We start from the raw sequence: 20,289 nt of genomic DNA, 5'->3' as shown, positions 1-20,289 counted from the left end.
TTTATGTCTACTTGATAAGGAGAATGATAAAAGAAGGGGAAATACTCATTAATAAGCTGCACATAACAGAAAATAACTGTTTCATAGGATTCAGAATTCAAAACGTTAACCAATGTAACAGATTGTATTTGAGTAAGGCTCCATTTCAAATAGTGCAACTGTGAAAACATATCATTTCTGGAGATTTTGAATCATTCTAAAGAAAAAACTGCTAAGTGCTTCACACATACTTAAGTGGCTTGAATTGCTTTTATCAAATTTAGTATTGGGATAACTTTTGCAATGATGCAAATAGGGCCACAAGTTAGAAAGTGCCAATTATAGGACATGACATATATTTTATAATTTAAATATATGTGCCAAATAAATTCTGAGTAATCTTCTTGACATTGTTTTTTAATATGTTTCAATAGATTTTGGTTGTTACACTATTAATACTTCTGCAATAATTTCCACACAAGAAAAATAAACCATTGAATGTTTAATGAATAAGGGTGCATGACTATTTCTTTTTTTATTTAGATATAGCTTACCTACAGAAATCATGGTTTTTTTTTAAATTTTTATTAGTGAAACACCATGAGGTACAGTTGTAGACTTACAAATTTTTGTGCTTGGGTTTCAGTTATACAATGATCGAGTACCCATCCCTCCACTAGTGCCCATTCTCTACCACCACTAATCCCAGTATCCCTCCCACTCCCTATCCCCCATCCCACCCTGTCTCTTTTGTTCTCTCTCTCCTTTTGGGTGCTGTAGTTTGCAAAAGAGGAATTGAGTGTCAATCATGTTCAGTCTATAGTCTACTTTCAGTATGCATCTCCCATCGTGGGTGGATCTTCCCAATACCCTTTATTTGGTCCTCCCTTCTCTATCCGAGCTGCCTTTACCCCTAGAGTGTGCAGCTGGCCTCCAAGCCATGGAGTAAACATCCTGGTATTTATCTTGGGTATTCTTGTGTGTTAGTCTCCTATTCTGTTACTTTATGGTCCCCATCTGAATGCAATCTTTCTATGTCTGTCCCTCTCTTTCTGACTCATTTCATTTAGCATGATAATTTTCATGTAGTACCACTTATAAATTTTTCGACTTCATCCATTCTAACAGCTACATAGTACTCCATCGTGTAAATGTACCAAAATCTCTTTAACCAGTCATCTGTTCTTGGGCACTCCAGTTTTTTCCAGATTCTAGCTATTGTTAACAGTGCTGCAATGAACAAACATGTGCAGATGTCACTTCGACTATACTTTTTTGGCTCTCTGGGGTATATTCCCAGGAGAGGTATTGCTGGGTCAAATGGGAGCTCAATTTCTACTATGACTATTTCTTTATTATAAGACAAAAATATTTATTTCACCAGGAAACTTTAAAGAGTATCAGAAGAACATTCAACGTTGAGTAACCCATGGAATGACTGAAAAACAATAACTCCTACCTATCTACTGGTACTTCTGCCACCATGTTAGAAAGAACCATAAATTAATATTATAGATCTGCCATTACTATAAATAAGTCTATTTATGAACCATGTTTTCCACAACTAATTTCTCATTGTTGTCTATTACATTCCATATGTATACACATAAAGGTAAAGGGCCTCCCGTTGATCGTCGATTTGCTCGAGCGGGCCCAGTAACGTCTCCTTTGGAGACTTTGTTGTTACTGTGTCTGGCATATCGCATACTCTCGGTAGCTTGCCGGGCTCTCCGAGAGGGGCGGAGGAATCGAACTCGGGTCGGCCATGTTGGCCGCTTGTAAGGCGAACGCCCTACCCACAGTGCTCTCGCTCCAGCCCTTATTACTATAAATAAGTCTATTTATGAACCATGTTTTCCACAACTAATTTCTCATTGTTGTCTATTATATTCCATATGTATACACATATCCACAGAAAACTAATCTTTTGATGGAAGTTAAGCTGTCGTATTGCTATATTGCTTTTGTGGGTGGTATACTTAATGATCTAATGAATATTTAAGGAGTACTTATTTATGTGAAACATTTTGATACACATAGGTGGATTGATTAAATTATTGCCTATGGTAGATTAAATAAAATTCAGCAGGGAACCATGAAAACAAACATATGAAAATAAATTTTATATTTATTTAATGTAAAACCAATAACTTAGAAGATTAATAGATAACAGATTTTATACCATGAATGTCAAGCGGGTAGGGCGTTCGCCTTACACGCAGCCAACATGGCCGACCCGAGTTCGATTCCTCCGCCCCTCTCAGAGAGCCCGGCAAGCTACCGAGAGTATTCGATATGCCAGAAAAGTTATTATGTTCAAAATAAAATCCAGTGGTGGCTGGGCTCAACCGGCCCAGCACTCAGTCAGCCATGCACACCATGGCTCCAGTGGGAGATGTTGAGGGCTACTGGGCGCCCCCACCACCATGCAGGAATGGTGCGAGGAGAACTACACAGTGACCCCCTTACATAGCCGAGTTCATGTAAGATGCCTCTAGATGCCTTTAGCTAGATTTGATAAAGAAAAGTTCAGCCTATATAAGAATACAGTGGCTCTTCCACACGGCCATGGCACCAGAAGCACATGGAGCTAAGCCAGAGCCCAGCAGCTTGCAGCAGAAATGTCAATGGACTATGTGTTAAACTACGGCTCTATGCCACCCCGCCCCAGGAGGGAAAGGGTGCCTGTCTCTTCCACCTTTTCTCCTCCCCTAGCAGCACAGTGGCCACCACCTGAGAGCTTATTGGACAGCTAGGTATGAGCCGTCAGTGACAGGGCAACTGCAGCTTTATGGGATTGGAGGTGGAACTGGCACGTCCTTCACGCCCTACTGAGGTCATGAGTTGCCCCACACGAGCGGCTCTCTGGCATGGTTATGGCACCAGAGGCACATGAACCTAATCCAGAGCCCAGCAGCTTGCAACAGAAATGTGAATGGACTACGCGCTAAACCTCGGTGTGATGCCCCATCCCCCAGGAGGGAAAGGATTTCTGTCTCTTAAACCTTTTCTCCCGCCGGGGCAGAACGGTAGTTGCTGCCTCAGAGCTTATTGGACAGCCACGTATAAGCCGGCAGTGACAGGGCAACTGCAGCCTCACAGATTGGGGGGCAAAACTGGCCCTATCGAGGCCACAAGTTGCCCCCCATGAACGGCTCTCTAGCACGGCCATAATACCAGAGGCATACAAACCAATCTCATAATTATGGCTCTTCACAGAAATCTCTCCAAACTTAATTAGTCAAATATCAGAAATTGATATCATGATATTTGATATTTTGATAAAATTGATATTTTGGCTATTGTGGCTGCACAACATCATATGATTTTCATAACCAGCAATAGATAACTTGATCATTTGACTTCCTGTTAATCATTGATTTGCTTGAGCTGGCACCAGTAATGTCTCCATTCTACTGTAGCTCAATGGGGTCTGTTCTTTCTAGAAACACAAAGAGCCTCAAACCAATCGTTCCGGGTCTTGAAGAAGTCTGACCATCTTGAAGGTGGGTGGCCACACGGTCTTTTGACGTCCCATGGAAACCAGTCAGTAACGGTTCTAGTCCAGCGGTCATCTCCAAATCTCATTACATGTCCAGGCCATCTGATTTTCGATGCCTTGGCAAACAAGACAGTGTCCCTGATTATTGAGCATTGATGGAGGTCGGAACTCCAGATTCTTTTGCTCATTTGAGTGAAACGTGATAGTCCAACCATAGCTTTTTCAATTCCTCTATGGGAGATCCAAATAGCATCTCATCCTGTTTTCATAGGTCCCAGGTCTCTGAGGCGTATGTTAATGCAGGCAGAACAGTGAAATCAAAGAGATGTGCCTGGAACCAGAGGTTTTTCGTCCTCTTAGCTATTTCTTTGACTCATGAAGGCGTTCCAAGCCTCTCTTGTCGTACTGTGCAACTCAGGTGCCAGGTCATTCGTCATGTTGACTTCTTGACCTAGGTACACGTAATTGTTGCATTCGGAGAAGGTCATCCTTTGAGAGTGAATGGAACATCAGGAACAAGATTGTTTCACATAAACATTGTCTTCGTGAGATTCAGCTGGAGTCTAACATTTCCACTCTCACAGTCGCAGTTAGTCAGCATTTATGCCACTTGGCTAATATTTGGTGTGAATAAGAACGATGTCATCAGCAAAGCGGAGATGGTTTTGTTGACGACCATCTATCTTCACTCCCATTCCTTCCCATTCTAGTCATTGCATGATGTTCTCGAGGGTGGCACTGAAGAGTATTGCTGAAGTGGTGTCACCCTGCCGAACCTCTCTTGACATGGATGATCACTTCTTTGTAGAAGGGTGAGATTCTGGTAGTGAATCTGTAACACAGCTCACGGAGGATTCTGATGTACTGAGTTTGAATGCCCTGATTGGCTAGGGCTTCAAAGACTGCTTCCGTCTCAATAGAATCAAATGCCTTCTTTAAATCAATGAACTTTAGACAGACCTGCATCTTGAACTCCCGAGAAACCTCAATGAGCTTGGCTAACTTGTTAATATGGTTGACAGTGCTGCGTCCTTTGCGAAACCTGGCTTGTTCGCATGGTTGCCCTTCATCTAGTGTTCTGCCAATCCTATTCAGGATGACTCGAGTGAACAGCTTGTAGATGACAGACAATAGGCAGATCGGGCGATAGTTGCCAATGTCATGAATGTCTCCCTTCTTGTACAATAGTACAGTTCTGATTTTCCATTGGGATGGAACCTTGCATTCAGACAGATAGCATGCGAAGAACCTAATCAGTGTATTGATGAGTACTGATGGCAGTTTCTTCAGTTGTTTAGGTCTGATCTTGTCTGGGCCGGGTGCTGTTTGTTTCTTTACCGATGAAATGGCGTGTCGGATTTCAGAAGGGGACATGGCTAACAAAGAGATCTGAGTAGAAGTCATGGATAATCTTCTCCATTACCTTCTGGAAGATGTGATAGTTCCATCAGGATGTCTTAGGGCAGTCATCTTGGTCTCGTAGTTGGCGAAGGACAGGTGGGCTTTTTACGAATGCTTTTCCTGGTTTCTGCCACATCTACCAGCACTGCTGCTCTTCTCTCTTTGAGGTCTTCCTTTATCACATCCCTGCACTGCTTTGCGAGCTCAGATGTTCACTTGTGGTTGCCTAAGGCATGCGCCAAACCACGTTGGCAAATAAGCTCAAGAGTTTTCAAAGACAGGCTTTTTTTGTGGCTATCTCTCTCTTTGAGTTCCTCGCACAATTATGGAGGTGCTGAACCAGTCGATCGTGATCCTCGTCAATGTTGTAAATGATGGCACTTTCCCATGTTGCGGCAATAGTGTCAAAGAGCTCCCAGTTGGTGGTCGCTCTGGGAGTTCTCTTCTTAAACTTTGCACCCCTTTCTCCCCACTCTGTGAAGTAGAATTTTGTACGAAGGAGATGGTGGTTTGATCCCTTTTGGAATTTTGAGACAACAGTGGCATTGGTCAGGCAAAACCGTTGAATGAATATGATGTGGTCTATTTTGTTGTGGAGCCATCCACCAGGAGACTCCCTTGTCCAACGTTTAGATTCAGCCTTCTGGAACTGTGGGTTACCAATGGATGGTCTTGGTCGACATGATGAACTCAAACAATCTCTCACCCTGTTCTTTCCATTGTAGTCCATGGGTCCCAATGTGGAGTTCTTTGTCTGATCTTCTCGGTCCTATCCTGGCATTAAAATCACCAACAATAATCTTGTAGAAGGTGTGGTCTTCTTTATAGAACTTCTCCAGCTAAATGTAGAACTTCTCAATTTCTCCTTCATCATAACTGGATGTTGGTGTGTAGACAACAAAAATAGAAACTGCCGGCAGTGAGTCACATCTATTCAAGTGTAATCGTCAGATTGGGGTTGTTAGGTATTCGAATGAATCAATGCTCATGGCCAAGTTTGTGTTGACAAGGACACTGATGCCTCTGACTCATCTTTTATCGCATGTTCTGAGTAACAGTTCTCCAGTGTAGAAAATGGTGTGATGTGATTGATGCCTATTTGTCTCGGTCAGACCAATGATGTCATACTTCATCTTTCACACTTGTACTATCAGGTCCTTGATGGATGCATCTGATGCCAGCATTGAAAGTACAGACAATCATTTTTTTCTTTCTTCGTTTTGGAAGCCTAGTTTGGCCTTGAGATATTATCAGCCTCTCCTTTCTCTTCCTTCTCAACTTTGCTGCCATATTGGTGACTCCTTCAGAGTCAGGGGAATGAGACCCATTGTTATTACTGCTTTTGGCATATCAACAAGCAATAGAAAACAAATTATTTCACAATACCTTTTAAGCAGTTCTGATTGTTGGGGTGGGGGGGTAATTCCAAACAATAATGGTGCATCTTTTGTGGAAATAATGAATGTAATCAAAGTAGAGAGAGTTAAGTAGAAATCATCTGCCTCACAAGCATCGAGAGGGTTGGGGGGGGTATATTGTGGTTCTTGGTGGTGAAAACAAACTACTGGTGAAAGGATGGGTGCTTGATCACTGTATGACCGAGACTTAAACCTGAAAACTTTGTAACTTTTCTCACGGTGATTCAATAAATAAATTTAACTAAATAAATAAATGAATAAATTCTACTTTACTAAAAAAAAGAATAAAATAAAATCCAGAAATAATCAATAAAACTTCCATTTGAGAACCAAAGAGATTTACATGGTAACTCAGTAGTATATTCTATTCTTATATAGGATGTTATTTATCGTGCCCTATATATAATGACCTAATTAAACCAGGTGATTCAAGAAAAGTGACCCAAGGACTCTAGAATGAATGGGACAATTTTAAGTTTCTAGTTATAAAAATCATTTTATAAGCCAATTTTATAATTAATGCAAAGCATAGCTCTGGTTATGCTTTTAGTCTAGCAGGGACAATATGACTTTAGCTGACTGAATTAGGAAAGAGAATAAAAACTAAATATATCAGAATTGATGATGTTTCAGCTCACAAAAGCAAGGGAATGAGAATACATGTTGTCCCAATGCTGCTGGCAGACACTAACATATCATGATTACACATATCTAAAGGACAAATCTAAGATAGAAAGTGGACAGAGCTGAACAGTTACAGAGAGAAACCAAACTATACTATACACCACCCTTAATTGCTTGATATGACAAGGGATTCCATTAATCTGAAACCTATAAAACCATGTGGTAGCAAACTTGTGCATTTGGGAGCCTGAGTTCAGTCCACAGAAATGAAACAAGTTGTAGCTCAAATCATACCAATTTCTTCAAAATATTTTTAATTATCTAAAATGTACTTAGTTACATTTGAATTAAATTGCTCCCCAAAATGTTTTTAAAAGCCTTTAACATTGGGGCCCAAGTAATAGTACAGTAGTCAGGGTGCTTGCTTTGCAAGTAGCTGACCTGAATTCAGTCCTTAGCAACACAAATGGTCCTCTGAACCTGTCATTAGTGAACTCTGAGCACAGCTATGTACAGCCTCAAAGTTTAAAAAAAAAAAATATATATATATATATGTCTACACATATATATGGCTATTTAAACAAGCTAAAAGATTGTTGATACTGTTCCATATATTATTTAAATTTTCTAGAAATAGTAATACTTATCAATTCACCTTACTTCCATAATCAGTGATTAAAATAATTTGAATTTGAAAATATTTTAAGGCCCTTCATATATATATCTTTATGCATATCTATATATTTATATATACATATATCTTTATATATCTAAGCATATTGAATTTTGTTATTCAAGTTTTATTTGGTTTAATTAAGCAAAACAAAAGGGTTTAGTAATATGGCACATGTGTTATCAAACTAGAAGTAAAAGCTTTAAATAAAAACAAAGTGGCAGATAATGGGTAGGTACTCCTACAGAGAGACAAATAGGAAGATGGTAAGACAAAAGACTTATTCAAATAGGCACATTACTGAGTGATTAAACAGAAGAGTAGTAAAATGGTGGAGAAACAGTAATTCAGAGAGACATATCAATATCGAACAAAAGTGGAGAGTAACATGAAGGTAAAGAAATAATATACAAAGCTCAAGGAAGAGAGGAAGGTACAAAGCAAAGAGAACTCAAATTAGACAAAATATTCAACTCTCCAAAGACTACATGTACATATATATGTGGCTGGAGCGATAGCACAGTGGTAGGGCATTTGCCTTGCATGCAGCCAACATGGTCGACCGGACTTCAATTCCTCCACCCCTCTTGGAGAGCCCAGCAAGCTACCGAGAGTATCTCACCCGCTCGGCAAAGCCTGGCAAGCTCCCCGTGACATATTCGATATGCCAAACATAGTAACAAGAAGTCTCACGATGGAGATGTTACTGGGCCCGCTCGAGCAAATCGATGAACAACGGGAGGACCGTGACCGTGACTGTGATGCATATATGTATTTAATGAAAATTCTATGGCAGTATATTATAAATAATATTAAATTATAACTATAATCACGGTCCTTCCGTTGTTCCTCGATTTGCTCGAGCAGGCCTAGTAAAGTCTTCATCGTGAGACTTGTTGTTACTGTGTTTGGCATATTGAATATGTCACAGGGAGTTTGCCAGGCTTTGTCATGTGGGCAAGATACTCTTGATAGCTTGCCAGGCTCTCGAGAGGGGCAGAGGAATTGAACCCGGCTCAGCCAGACTGGCTGCACGCAAGACAAACGCCCGAACGCTGTGCTATTGCTCCAGCCCACATAACTATAATAATTAAAATTATTTCTGGTTCTTTTATACACATGGAACTAAGTCATAGTCTATGCAACTTTACATAATCAAAAGTCTAGAGATGACTTAATGAGCTGAAGTTTAACGAACTCCAGAATCATAACTCTAAATAGACAAAACACTGCCACAAGGTAACACCAATGGAACTATAACAGCAAATATAAACAAACAAACAAATAAAAGCAGCCAAAATTTTTCTAACTCTATAAAGAAGCTGCTTTCAATAATATTTAAATAAGAAAATGACGGTCACGGTCCTCTCATTGTTTATCGATTTGCTCGAGCGGGCCCAGTAACGTCTCCATTGTGAGACTACTTGTTACTGTGTTTGGCATATCGAATATGTCACGGGGAGCTTGCCAGGCTCTGCCATGCGGGCGAGATACTCTCGGTAGCTTGCTGGGCTCTCCAAGAGGGGTGGAGGAATCGAACTTGGGTTGGCCATATTGGCTGCATGCAAGGCAAATGCCCTACCGCTGTGCTATCGCTCCAGCCCAAGAAAATGACAATATATATATATATATATATATATATATCTGATAAAGATTAAAGTGGTGGAAACTAAGCAATATCAAGCAAAACTTTGTTCAACATTTGTTATTTCATTAACAAATCATACATTTTTCATACCCAGTGATGCTCAGTGATTACTCCTTCTCTGCACTCATAAATTAACTCCTGGCCGTGCACTGGTTGACCATCTGGGATGCTGGAAATCAAACCCTGGTTGGTCGCATGCAAGGGAAATGCACTACCCATTAGTCTATCAGTGTGGCCCCTAAAAATTGTACATTTCTTAAAAGTAGGATTTAATTATTTCAGAAAAGAGAGAAAACAAATTTGAATTATGTCATATTATAAAAGAGTTATGCTAACATCAAATTCCACTAATAGGGTCCATGAAGTTATAACATACATATTAGGCACATGTGTTTTGAATAACCAAGTGTTAATGTTTGAAAGTAACATTCATCAGTGTGACATGAAAAAAATGCAAGTAGCTAAGGTAAATTGCAACTGGGAAAGAGAATTACTCTGGTTCTGGTTCTCAGGTTAATATGAACAATTGAAATGACACTGCTGAGGTTGCCTCTCACCAGTTACCCATGAATTTAGGTTAATATATGAATTGACAGTGGCTCTAGTTATGAGTCAGTCCCTATAGAAATATGCTTGCTATAAAACACACAAGGCAAAGTCTTCATTATAGAAACATAAAATCTAATTTGCAGAGTCTTTGCCCTTTGCTGTTTGAAAAACATTGTAAAGCATAAAGCTTATTTCATGTATAGTAAATACATGAAAAAGGATCCTAAAAACACATGTTGAGATGTTATGAGAAGCTATACATTTAGTACTTAGAGAAAAACAAACCAAATGTGTACAGTGAGATGCCTCTAACAATGTTTGGCAGATATTCTGTTATCCTTTATTCCACAGTTGGAGCAGATTGTTCAAAAAACATTAAGTACTTCATGGATATACCCCAATTTGAATATCCTTTCTAATACTGTAACAGTAGCTGAGCATGCGGTTGGTAAAATCATACAGCAGGTAGAGTGTTTGCCTTGCATGTGCTGACTCTGATTTGATTCCTGTCATCCCACATGGTTTGTCTCCTGGGTCTGCCAGAAATTCCTGAGTGCAGAGTCAAGTGTAAGTCCTAGGGATCATCAAGTGTGCCCAAAACAACAACAACAACAATAATGAACAAATAAGTAACTGGCTACAGGGCTAAATAAGGGGAAATAACCAGAAACTGAAATTTTGGTTCTGGTTGCTTGTCTCTTCTTTTCTCTTTTCTCCTTATTACATTATTTACTAGTTGTGCTCACTTGGTCTCAATGGTGGTGTGCCAAGAAAAGTGGGGTTTTTTTTGTACAAATGTTTGCCTTATAAAATGCTTTTCATATTAAAGAAGAAAAATATCAAGATGTAAGTTCCAGGAGTAACACTTTATCTGAAGAATTTTGGTTACTCTCATTTATAAACTTTTATCTCAAAAACTTTAGCTTTTTAATCAAAACTCACGTTCTCTCCAGTTAGGTCTCCTTGTCTGCTCTTTCTCTCTTTCCCTTATTGAATTTCATATTCTTTCAATATTTCACATATGTCTCAAGACACAGTTCTTGAACAGTTTATCAAATACAATCACATTTAATAGCTCATGCTTATCTAATTCCCATCTAGTTATAGGACTTTAATATTGTATATATGCCAAGGACTCTCAAACTTCTATCCCCAGCTCAGACCTTTACTTGAACTGTGTGCTTAAATATTAATTTGTCTAATGTCTATTTCTTCATGAATTTTTATAGCTCATCTCATACTTGAATTGTCCAAAGCTAAACCTTTGATCCTCTATATTCCATCCTATACATCACCTCCTAAACCCACTTTTCTCCTATAGGTCTTTTGGTAAGTTCAGTACATTTTTCCAGTTGTTGAGACATAAATTGCAGGGACTGTCTTATACTCCTTACTCAAATCCAGTTCCTTTTTATACACGGTCACTGTCACTGTAACTCCCATTGTTCATTGATTTGCTCAAGCGAGCCCAGTAGCATATCCATTGTGACACTTGTTACTGTGTTTGGCATACCAAATACGTCATGCGTAGCTTGCTAGGCTTTGCCGTGCTGGCAAGATGCTCTCGGTAGCTTGCTGGGCTCTCCAAGAAGGGTAGAGGAATCGAATCTGGGTCAGCCAGGATGGCCGCGTGCAAGGCAAATGCTCTACCCACTGTGCTATAGCTCCAGCCCACTACAATCAATAGTAAATTTATCACTGATCCCATCAATATGCTTCTGCAATCTAACCACTTATTACCTTGCCACGTACAATTAATATTGTCTCAACTATCATTCTTCCCCCCCAGAATTATTCCAGTGATCACATATTTTCTCTCTTCTTTCCCCTCAACTCCTTTTAAATCTATTTTTAACACAGCAGATATAAATTATCCCTTCAAAATAAAAATCAATCATAATATGCTCACTAGCATTCAGGTACAAATCAAGGTCGTTCAGTGGCTTATGAGGACCTTCATGTTCTCAGGTTCTTTATGGCCACTTGATGGCTCTACCCACAGATCCTATGAGTTCCAATGACAACAATTGAATTTTTGTTGCTCTAATATGTCAGGTATCTCATACCCTGGGCGATTTTATACTCTCATCTCTTCTTTCAAATATTTAGATGACGAAGTCCCCCCAATTCACTCAACTCTTTACTGTTGCAGTCTTCTCTGTTGAAGTCTTCCCTGAAATGTACTGAAAAACATAATACCCTTTGTAATCAGAGCCCCCATTTTCCTCTTTTCTTCCTTATTATTTATTATTATAACAATGTTCTCATTGTATGTCTCTTCACAGTAAGAAACCAACTTTTAGGAGTCATGTGTATATTTTTATTTTTATCACTGTTGTCTCAAGTTTTTAAAACCTAACAATCAAATGATATGAGTTCAAAGCTTGTCACATGAGAAAAAATAGTTAGCTAATTTATTCTGATTTGTCCAACAAACACATTCTTAGAAACCATAGCTCTAAAGGTATTAGTATGAGTATGTATGAGTATATATATGCATATATACATATGTGTAAGTATCTATGAGTATATATATGAGTATGTATGAGTAAAGTACATTTATTTTTATTATTTATTGGAATTATGCCCAGCTGTTAGAAAAGATAAAATCTTGTAGTTCATTGCAACTTGGATAGCAGTAAAAGATATGCAAAGCCAGCAAAATAAGTCAGAGGGAGACCAACAAACACCAGATGATCTCACTCATCTGTGTTCCATGGACAAAGGAAAAAACAAGGGATTTAAAAACATCAGTATTTAACGATGACAAACACTTGGCCTTAAATTGCAAAACTGAGATTTAGTAAACAGCAGGGCTGGGATTAAGGGAGGGCATGAAGAAGCAGAATAAAAGAAGCATGACAATAAAAGGACAATGGTGGAGCATCTTGAGTATGTTATCATGAGGTTTGCTATGCACATCAAAATTATATATGTTTGCAGCATTAAGAGCATGTTTAAAATCTGTAATCATAATTCAAGAAACTTTAAAATACATATAAAACTATTGTGAAATTAAAAAAAAGTTAGTTTAATTGATGATCTTCCCCCACACCAAGATATAACTAATACAATAAAGAGTAATTTGGTACCTTCCCAAGTCTGATAGCCCACATACCCACACAAAGGGAAACCCTGGGACCTGATCCTACAGCTTTGCACTGCCAGACCCTATAAAATGCCAAGCACTGATTGGCTCTACTTTACTTCACCCTAACATCTGACCCAGGTGCATGGACTGCAAACCTAGAGCACTCACTCACTCACACAAAGGAAAGCCCTGGGATCTAATCCTGCAGCCTTGAACCACATCCCTGTCCCCAGGCAAGGATCTGGCCCTACTTCATGCCATTCCAACTTCTAAATTCAAAACACACAGGGACAAGTGCGAAGAAATTATTTCGTATATAACTGATATTGGGGGTATGTGTTTAGGAGCATTCCTATTAAAATGACTTACTTGTCAGTTTGGGCTGGAGTGATAGCACAGCGGTAGGGCGTTTGCCTTGCATGCAGCCAACATGGCTGACCCGAGTTCGATTCCTCCGCCCCTCTCGGAGAGCCCGGCAAGCTACCGAGAGTATCTCGCCCGCACGACAGAGCCTGGCAAGCTCCCCATGACGTATTGGATATGCCAGACATAGTAACAACAAAATCTCAAATGGAGACGTTACTGGGCCCGCTCGAGCAAATTGACGAACAACGGGAGGGCCTTTACCTTTATCTTTTACTTGTCAGTTAACTCAAGAGAGTTAACCAGCTGACAATTTTGGAGGAGCATACTCAAACATCATTACACAATAAGGAAAATAATCTGAACAACTGATGAAGTACCAGAGTTGCTTGTTATTAACAACCTGCCAGACTTGTTATCAAGTAACTAGCAATATAAACCTCCATGATTAATACCCACAAACTCAAACAACAACGGGGAAATTAAGGAATTCAGCTACAGTCACAGATTGGGATAGAAACTCAGTCATGTCTCCAAGACTACCAAAATGCTTGAGCCTGGTTGATGAGGACTTCAATATCAACACTCATTTCACCGGTAACAGAGATTAAGAAACCACTTAGCAGTGAAATTAAGCAGTTACTAAATGAGAAATTCCACCAACTCAAAAATGGTCCCGTTGTTCATCGATTTGCTCGAGCGGGCCTAGTAACATCTCCATCATGAGACTTGTTGTTACTGTGTTTGGCATATCGAATATGTCACGGGTAGCTTGCCAGGCTCTGCCGTGTGGGCGAGATGCCGGGCTCTCCGAGAGGGGCGGAGGAATCGAACTCGGGTCGGCCATGTTGGCCGCTTGTAAGGTGAACGCCCTACCACTGTGCTATCACATAGAATGGTGGGTAGGCGCTTGCCTTGCAAGTGGCTGTTCCCACGTTCAGTCTCCACCAACTCAAAGACAAACTTTTTCAGAAGATGAGAGATTGTATATAAATGAAAGTGCTAACAAACACACTAACAAGCCATAATAAGACAATATTACAGGAGGTAACCATTTAGATGAACTTGAAGATACAATAAAGACCAGCATTGATAAAAAAAAAAGTCAAAGAGAAACAAAAGAATGGAAGAAAATGTGAGGAACTTAATGAACAAGACATTTAGTATAATCTCCTAATTATAGTAATACCAGAGGTGAGGTAAAAGTGAATAGGGAAGGAAGAGTGGTGAGAACGATAATAGCTGAAAACTTTCCCATGCTCCATAGGGAAGCATCTGCAGAGACTCAAGAGGCCAAAAGTATAGCAAGATAAATAGACCCAAAAAGAACAATACCAAGACACACAATCATCAAAGTTGCAAAAACTGCAGAGGAGCAAACTTCTTAAAGCAGTAAAAGAGAAGTAAAACCTTAAATACGAGAAAAATAACATATGAATCACAACAGTTATCTCATACAAAATGACGCAGGTGAGGAAAGAGCTGAATGGCATATTCAAATAATTGGATAAAAGAAACTTTCAACCTAGAGTCCACTACCTTGCAAAGCTCTCATTTAGATGGGAGGGAAGGATAAAAGCATCCTCATACAGACAAGAGTTGCCAACATTTGTGATAAACAAACTGACTCTGAATGAATAATGAAAGGCAACTTACAAAAACAAGTTATCGTAGAAACCACAGCAAAATGACAGCACAGCCTTTTCTATCAATAATATCCCCGACTGTCAATGGATTCAACTCTTCCATCAAAAGGCAGAGTGATGGGTTGGATCAGAAAACAAAATCCATCTTTCCTGTCCACAGGAAACATAAAAAAAAATCACAGGATAGATACAGGTTAAGAGTAAAAGGATGTAAAACAATTATAGAAGCCAATGGAAAACAAAACAAAGCAAAATCTGGGACAGACATACTTATGTGAGACCAAACTGCATTCAATCTAAAGAAAGTAATTAGAGACTGAGATGGACACTACATATTGATCTAGGAAACAATAGACCAAGAAACATTAACTTTAATCAACATATACCCACCAATTGTTGGGTCAGCAAAGTTTGTAAGGCTTTTGCCCACAAACCTAGAGAAACACATGGATAGAACCATAATAGTAGTGAGAGACTTTAATACCCCATGGTTACCTCTGGACAGATACAGTAGATAGGATATCAGTAAAGAAACAAGAACCCTATAAGAGGAACTAGAAGAGCTGGGACTAATGAATTTATATAGAATCTTCCATCCTAAGATAGCTGAATACTCATTCTTCTTTAGTGAACCCAGAACATTCTCCATGAGAGATCACATTTTGGAACATAAGTGTAACTTACATAAGTTCACAAACATAAGAATCATACCAAGCATCCTATCAGATCACAATGCCCTGGAGATAAAAATAGAAATAGAAACTATAGAAAGAAGATAGGAAGAAAGTATATCACCTGGAGATTAAAAGACAAGTTACTATATAAGAGCCAGATCAAAGAGAAAAATAGGAAGAAATAAAAAGATTCTTTGAAACTAATGATAATGAAGAAACAAGTTACCAAAATCTATGGGACATGGCAAAAACAGAATTTAGGGGGAAAACTCAGTGAAATACAGTCCTGCATAAGGAAAAAGAAAAGTTAATATCAGAAACTTAAATGCACACCTAAAGTGTCTGGAGAACCAACAATAAATGAATACAAATACTGGTAGAAAAAAAGAAATAATAAAAACCAGAGCAGAATTCAACAATAAAGAAAACAAAAAAAAGCAATAGAAATAATGAATTAAACCAAGAGCTGGTTCTTCAAAAGAATAATCAAGATATACAAGCCATTGACTAGAATCACAAGGACAAGAATAGAAAGTGGTCAAAGTAATTGTATCAAAAACAAAATTAAAGAAATTACAACAGAACTCCCCAAAAATACAAGACTCAGAAAACTTACTATGAACAATTCTACCCTATGAAGCTGGAATTAACAGATTTCTATGTACATGGAATTCCCCAAAACTGAATGAGGAGGAGGTAGACAGCCAAACAGGACAATCACAAACAAATTAAAACAATAAATAAGAATATCTTAAAGAGTAAAAGTCCTCACCCAGATTATTTTTACTGGTGAGTTTTATCTATGTTTAGAGAATACTTACTGCTGTTGATCCTTAAGCTTTTGCAAAATATTGAGGAAACAGAAATCCTTTCTAACAATTTCTATGAAGCTAATATTAAACTGATAGCCAAGGCTGGCGAAGATATTCATCACGGTCATCACGGTCCTCCTGTTGTTCATCGATTTGCTCGAGCGGGCCCAGTAACAGCTCCATCATGAGACTTGTTGTTACTGTGTTTGGCATATTGAATACATCACGGGTAGCTTGCCAGGCTCTGCCATGCGGGCAAAATACTCTCGGTAGCTTGCCGGGCTCTCTGAGAGGGGCAGAGGAATCGAACTCAGGTCGGCCATATTGGCTGCGTGCAAGGCCAATACCCTACCGCTGTGCTATCACTCCAGCCCCTAAGATATTTTAAAAAATAAAATTTCAGACCAATTCCCTAGATAAATATTGATGCAAATTTCTCAAAAAACTCTAAGCAAACCAAATTCAACAACACATCAGAAAAATGATACACCATGATCTAGTGAGATTTATCCCAGGGATGCAAGGGTGGGTTTATCTATGTAAATCAAATATAATATATCATATCAGTAAAAGCAAAGATAAAAATCATATAATCATATAAATTACTGTAGAGAAAGCTTTTAACAAAGCCCCACCCCATTTATGATAAAAACCCTCAATAAAAATATGGGTGGAAGTAATGTTGCTCAAATTAGTAACAGTTACCTATCAAAAGCTCATAGCATATATTATTCTTAATGGTGAAAAACTGAAAGCATTCCCACTAATATCAGTCATAATACAAGGCTGTCCACTGTCCTCCCTCACTCCCTCATGTTCAACATTGTATTAGACATCTTGACAGCAGAAATCAATCAAGAAAAGGAAATCAAAGATAATTTGACTTTATCTTTCCAAAAAAAAATTTAAAGATAACGTCAAATGCTCTCTATTCACAGGTGATATGATTATATACACTGAGTACACTAAAGGGTCCACTCAAAAGCTCCTACAAAAAATAAACCAATATAGTAAAGTGGCCAGCACAAAGTTGCACTGTAGCAGTCATCTCGTTGTTCATCGATTTGCTCGAGCGGGAACCAGTAAACGTCTCTTTTGTAAGACTTGTTACTGTTATTGTCATATTGAATATGCCACGGGGAGTTTTCAGGCTCTGCCATGTGGGTGAGATACTCTCAGTAGCTTGCTGGGCTCTCTGAGAGTGATGGAGGAATTGAACCCGGGTCAGCCACATGCAAGACAAATGCCCTACCTGCTGTGCTATCGCTTCAGCCCTAAGTACACTACAAAGTAAACTCTCAAAACTCTGTTGCATTCCTATATACAAATAATGAATCAGAGGAGAAAAAGGAATGAGTCCATTCCATTTAAAATAGTCTCCAAAAACATCAAGTGTCTAGAAATCAACTTAACAATAGAGGTGAAAGATCTATATCATGAAAATTTCAAAACATTTAAGAAAAAAATCAAAATCTTAGAAATGGAAGAACATTCCATGTTCATGGATTGGAAAATCAACATTGTCAAAATGACCATCTTACCTAAAATAATTATAGATTCAATGCAATCATTTTCCAAATTCAGACATTATTCAAGGACCTAGAACAATCAATTATTGAGATTGTATGGAACCATAAAATAGCCCGCACATACTAAATCATAGGATAAAACAAGAAACTGGAAGGCATCGCTCCACCTAACTTGAATCTATACTATAAAGTTATATTGGTCAAAACAGCAAGGTACTTAAATATATGAAGACTATCTGACCAACAGGACAGAGTAGAACACCCAAGTATAACATCCCACCCCCATATATATGGTCAACTAATTTTTGACAAAGTTGTTAAGAGGGTAACATGGAACAAAGACAACTTCTCAAGAAATGGAGTTGAGAGAACTGGATAACCACAAGCAATAAATTAGATCTGGATCCATATCTCACACCTTACAGAAACTTGTTTATCAAAAAACTTGAGATCTGACCCTTAATCTATAAAGTGCATTCCGGGAAATATAGGTAGAATGCTATAAACCTAGACCTCAAAGGAGTCCTCAATGATATGATGCCATTTGCAAAGGTGAGAGAATCAGAACTAAACAAATAGAACTACATCAAAAATAAAAGGGTCCACCCCGGGACTCCCCTGCCTTGCACTCAGCGGCCTGTGCGAGCCTCTGTGCTAGGTGTCCCGCGTGACACGCCTGCGAGCAATGGCACCATGAGCCTGACTTCCAGCACGCAAGTTGAATGGATCACAGCTATTACCTTTGCTGCTGGGGCAGCTGCACTTGGTTATCTGGCTTACAGAAGATTTTACAGCAGAGATACTCGCAATAAGTCTATTGTCAACCTTCACATCCAGAAAGGTAGTATATGCATTTGACATGGAGGATTTGGAAGACAAAGCTGTGTACTGCCGTTGTTGGAGGTCCAGATGTTTCCGTTCTCTGATGGAGCTCTCACAAAAACACAACAAAGAGTCTGGAGACAATGTGGTACCTCTGATCATTAAGAAGAGAGAAGCTTAAATGGACAGTTTTGATGCTGTAGACCAATTTGTCATGATGTTACCTGATTGTTTCATTAGTATGACTACCACTTCTAATTCGCCTCCCCTGGGTTCTAGGTGTGGTATATTGTAAACCGCAGCTTTCTTATTCATGGAATTTGCCTTACTTGTTGAGCTATTGTGGTACACATTGTTTGAACAAAAGGAGAAATTTTAAACCAAAAAAAAAAAAATTAAAAGTGTCTGTATGGAAGAAGAAACATGAGCTAAAATTAAATAATATTTGAGTGGGAGAAAATATTCACATTCAACAAAACATATAAAGGGTACATATCAAGGATCTATAAACTACTCACAAAGATCAACAACAAAAAAAATAAATAAAAGCCCCATCAAAAAAGGAGGAGAGGAATTGAACAGATACTTCTCAGAAAAAAAAAAACGATAGCCAACAAGCACATGAAAAAATGCTCATCATCAGTTTTTGTTATAAAAATTTGAATCAAGATGAGATATCACCTTATACCAGTGAAAATGGCACATATCAAAAGTACTGGGAACAATCTCTGCTGTCAGGGATGTAATGAAAAGAAAATTTCATCTGCTGCTTGTGGGAATGTTGCATGTACAACCCCTATGGAAAACAGTATGGAGGGTACTCAGTTAACTCAGAATTGAGTTTCCATATGGGGCTGGAGCGATAGCACAGCGGGTAGGGCGTTCGCCTTACAAGCGGCCAACGTGGCCGACCCGAGTTCGATTCCTCCGCCCCTCTCGGAGAGCCCGGCAAGCTACCGAGAGTATTCGATATGCCAGACACAGTAACAACAAAGTCTCCAATGGAGACGTTACTGGGCCCACTCGAGCAAATCGACGATCAACGGGAGGGCCTTTACCTTTACCTAGTCAGAAAACTATAAATTTATCTATTTAATTTAAAATCCCCTTATGCCTAGTTAATCAACTTCCCTCACTTTTTTGGTCCTAGTAAGCACAGTTTTGATTTTCATGACTTTTTTTCATTTTCTTAAATGTTTTTAAAGAAAAACACGTAGTATGCAACATTTTGTATGTGGTTGCTATTATATACCACAATGCAGTTTCAGGTTCATATGGTTGTGTGCAAATTCTATACTTGATTCAATTTTTCCTTTCTTTCTTTTTGTTTTTGCTTGTGAAATTCCCACACCATTTAGTAAAACAATTGCTATCTCAATATTATTTTGGTATTATTTTCAAATATCTTTTGTATATGTAAGTGTGGTCTATTTATAAGCTTGCTATTTTGTTAGATTATTCTATATTCTTATTATGCCATTGTTATACTTTTGTAATATACATTTTCATTATGTTTTGTAACCATGTCGTATGACTATGTCAAAGTTAATTTGAATTG

The 20,289-nt window shown here is 38.7% G+C and overlaps 1 pseudogene; it reads left to right on the top strand.

The window, feature by feature from the left end:
- Window positions 1-18,602: 18,602 nt before the first annotated feature.
- On the top strand, window positions 18,603-19,091 carry LOC130018655 (CDGSH iron-sulfur domain-containing protein 1-like; annotated as a pseudogene).
- Window positions 19,092-20,289: the final 1,198 nt, after the last annotated feature.

This window comes from Sorex fumeus, unplaced genomic scaffold (assembly GCF_029834395.1).
Source record: "Sorex fumeus unplaced genomic scaffold, SorFum_2.1 ptg000265l, whole genome shotgun sequence".
NCBI classification, from domain to species: domain Eukaryota; kingdom Metazoa; phylum Chordata; class Mammalia; order Eulipotyphla; family Soricidae; genus Sorex; species Sorex fumeus.
The sequence above is the reverse complement of the archived record's forward strand: the minus strand, read 5'-3'. Positions and strand labels throughout refer to the sequence as shown.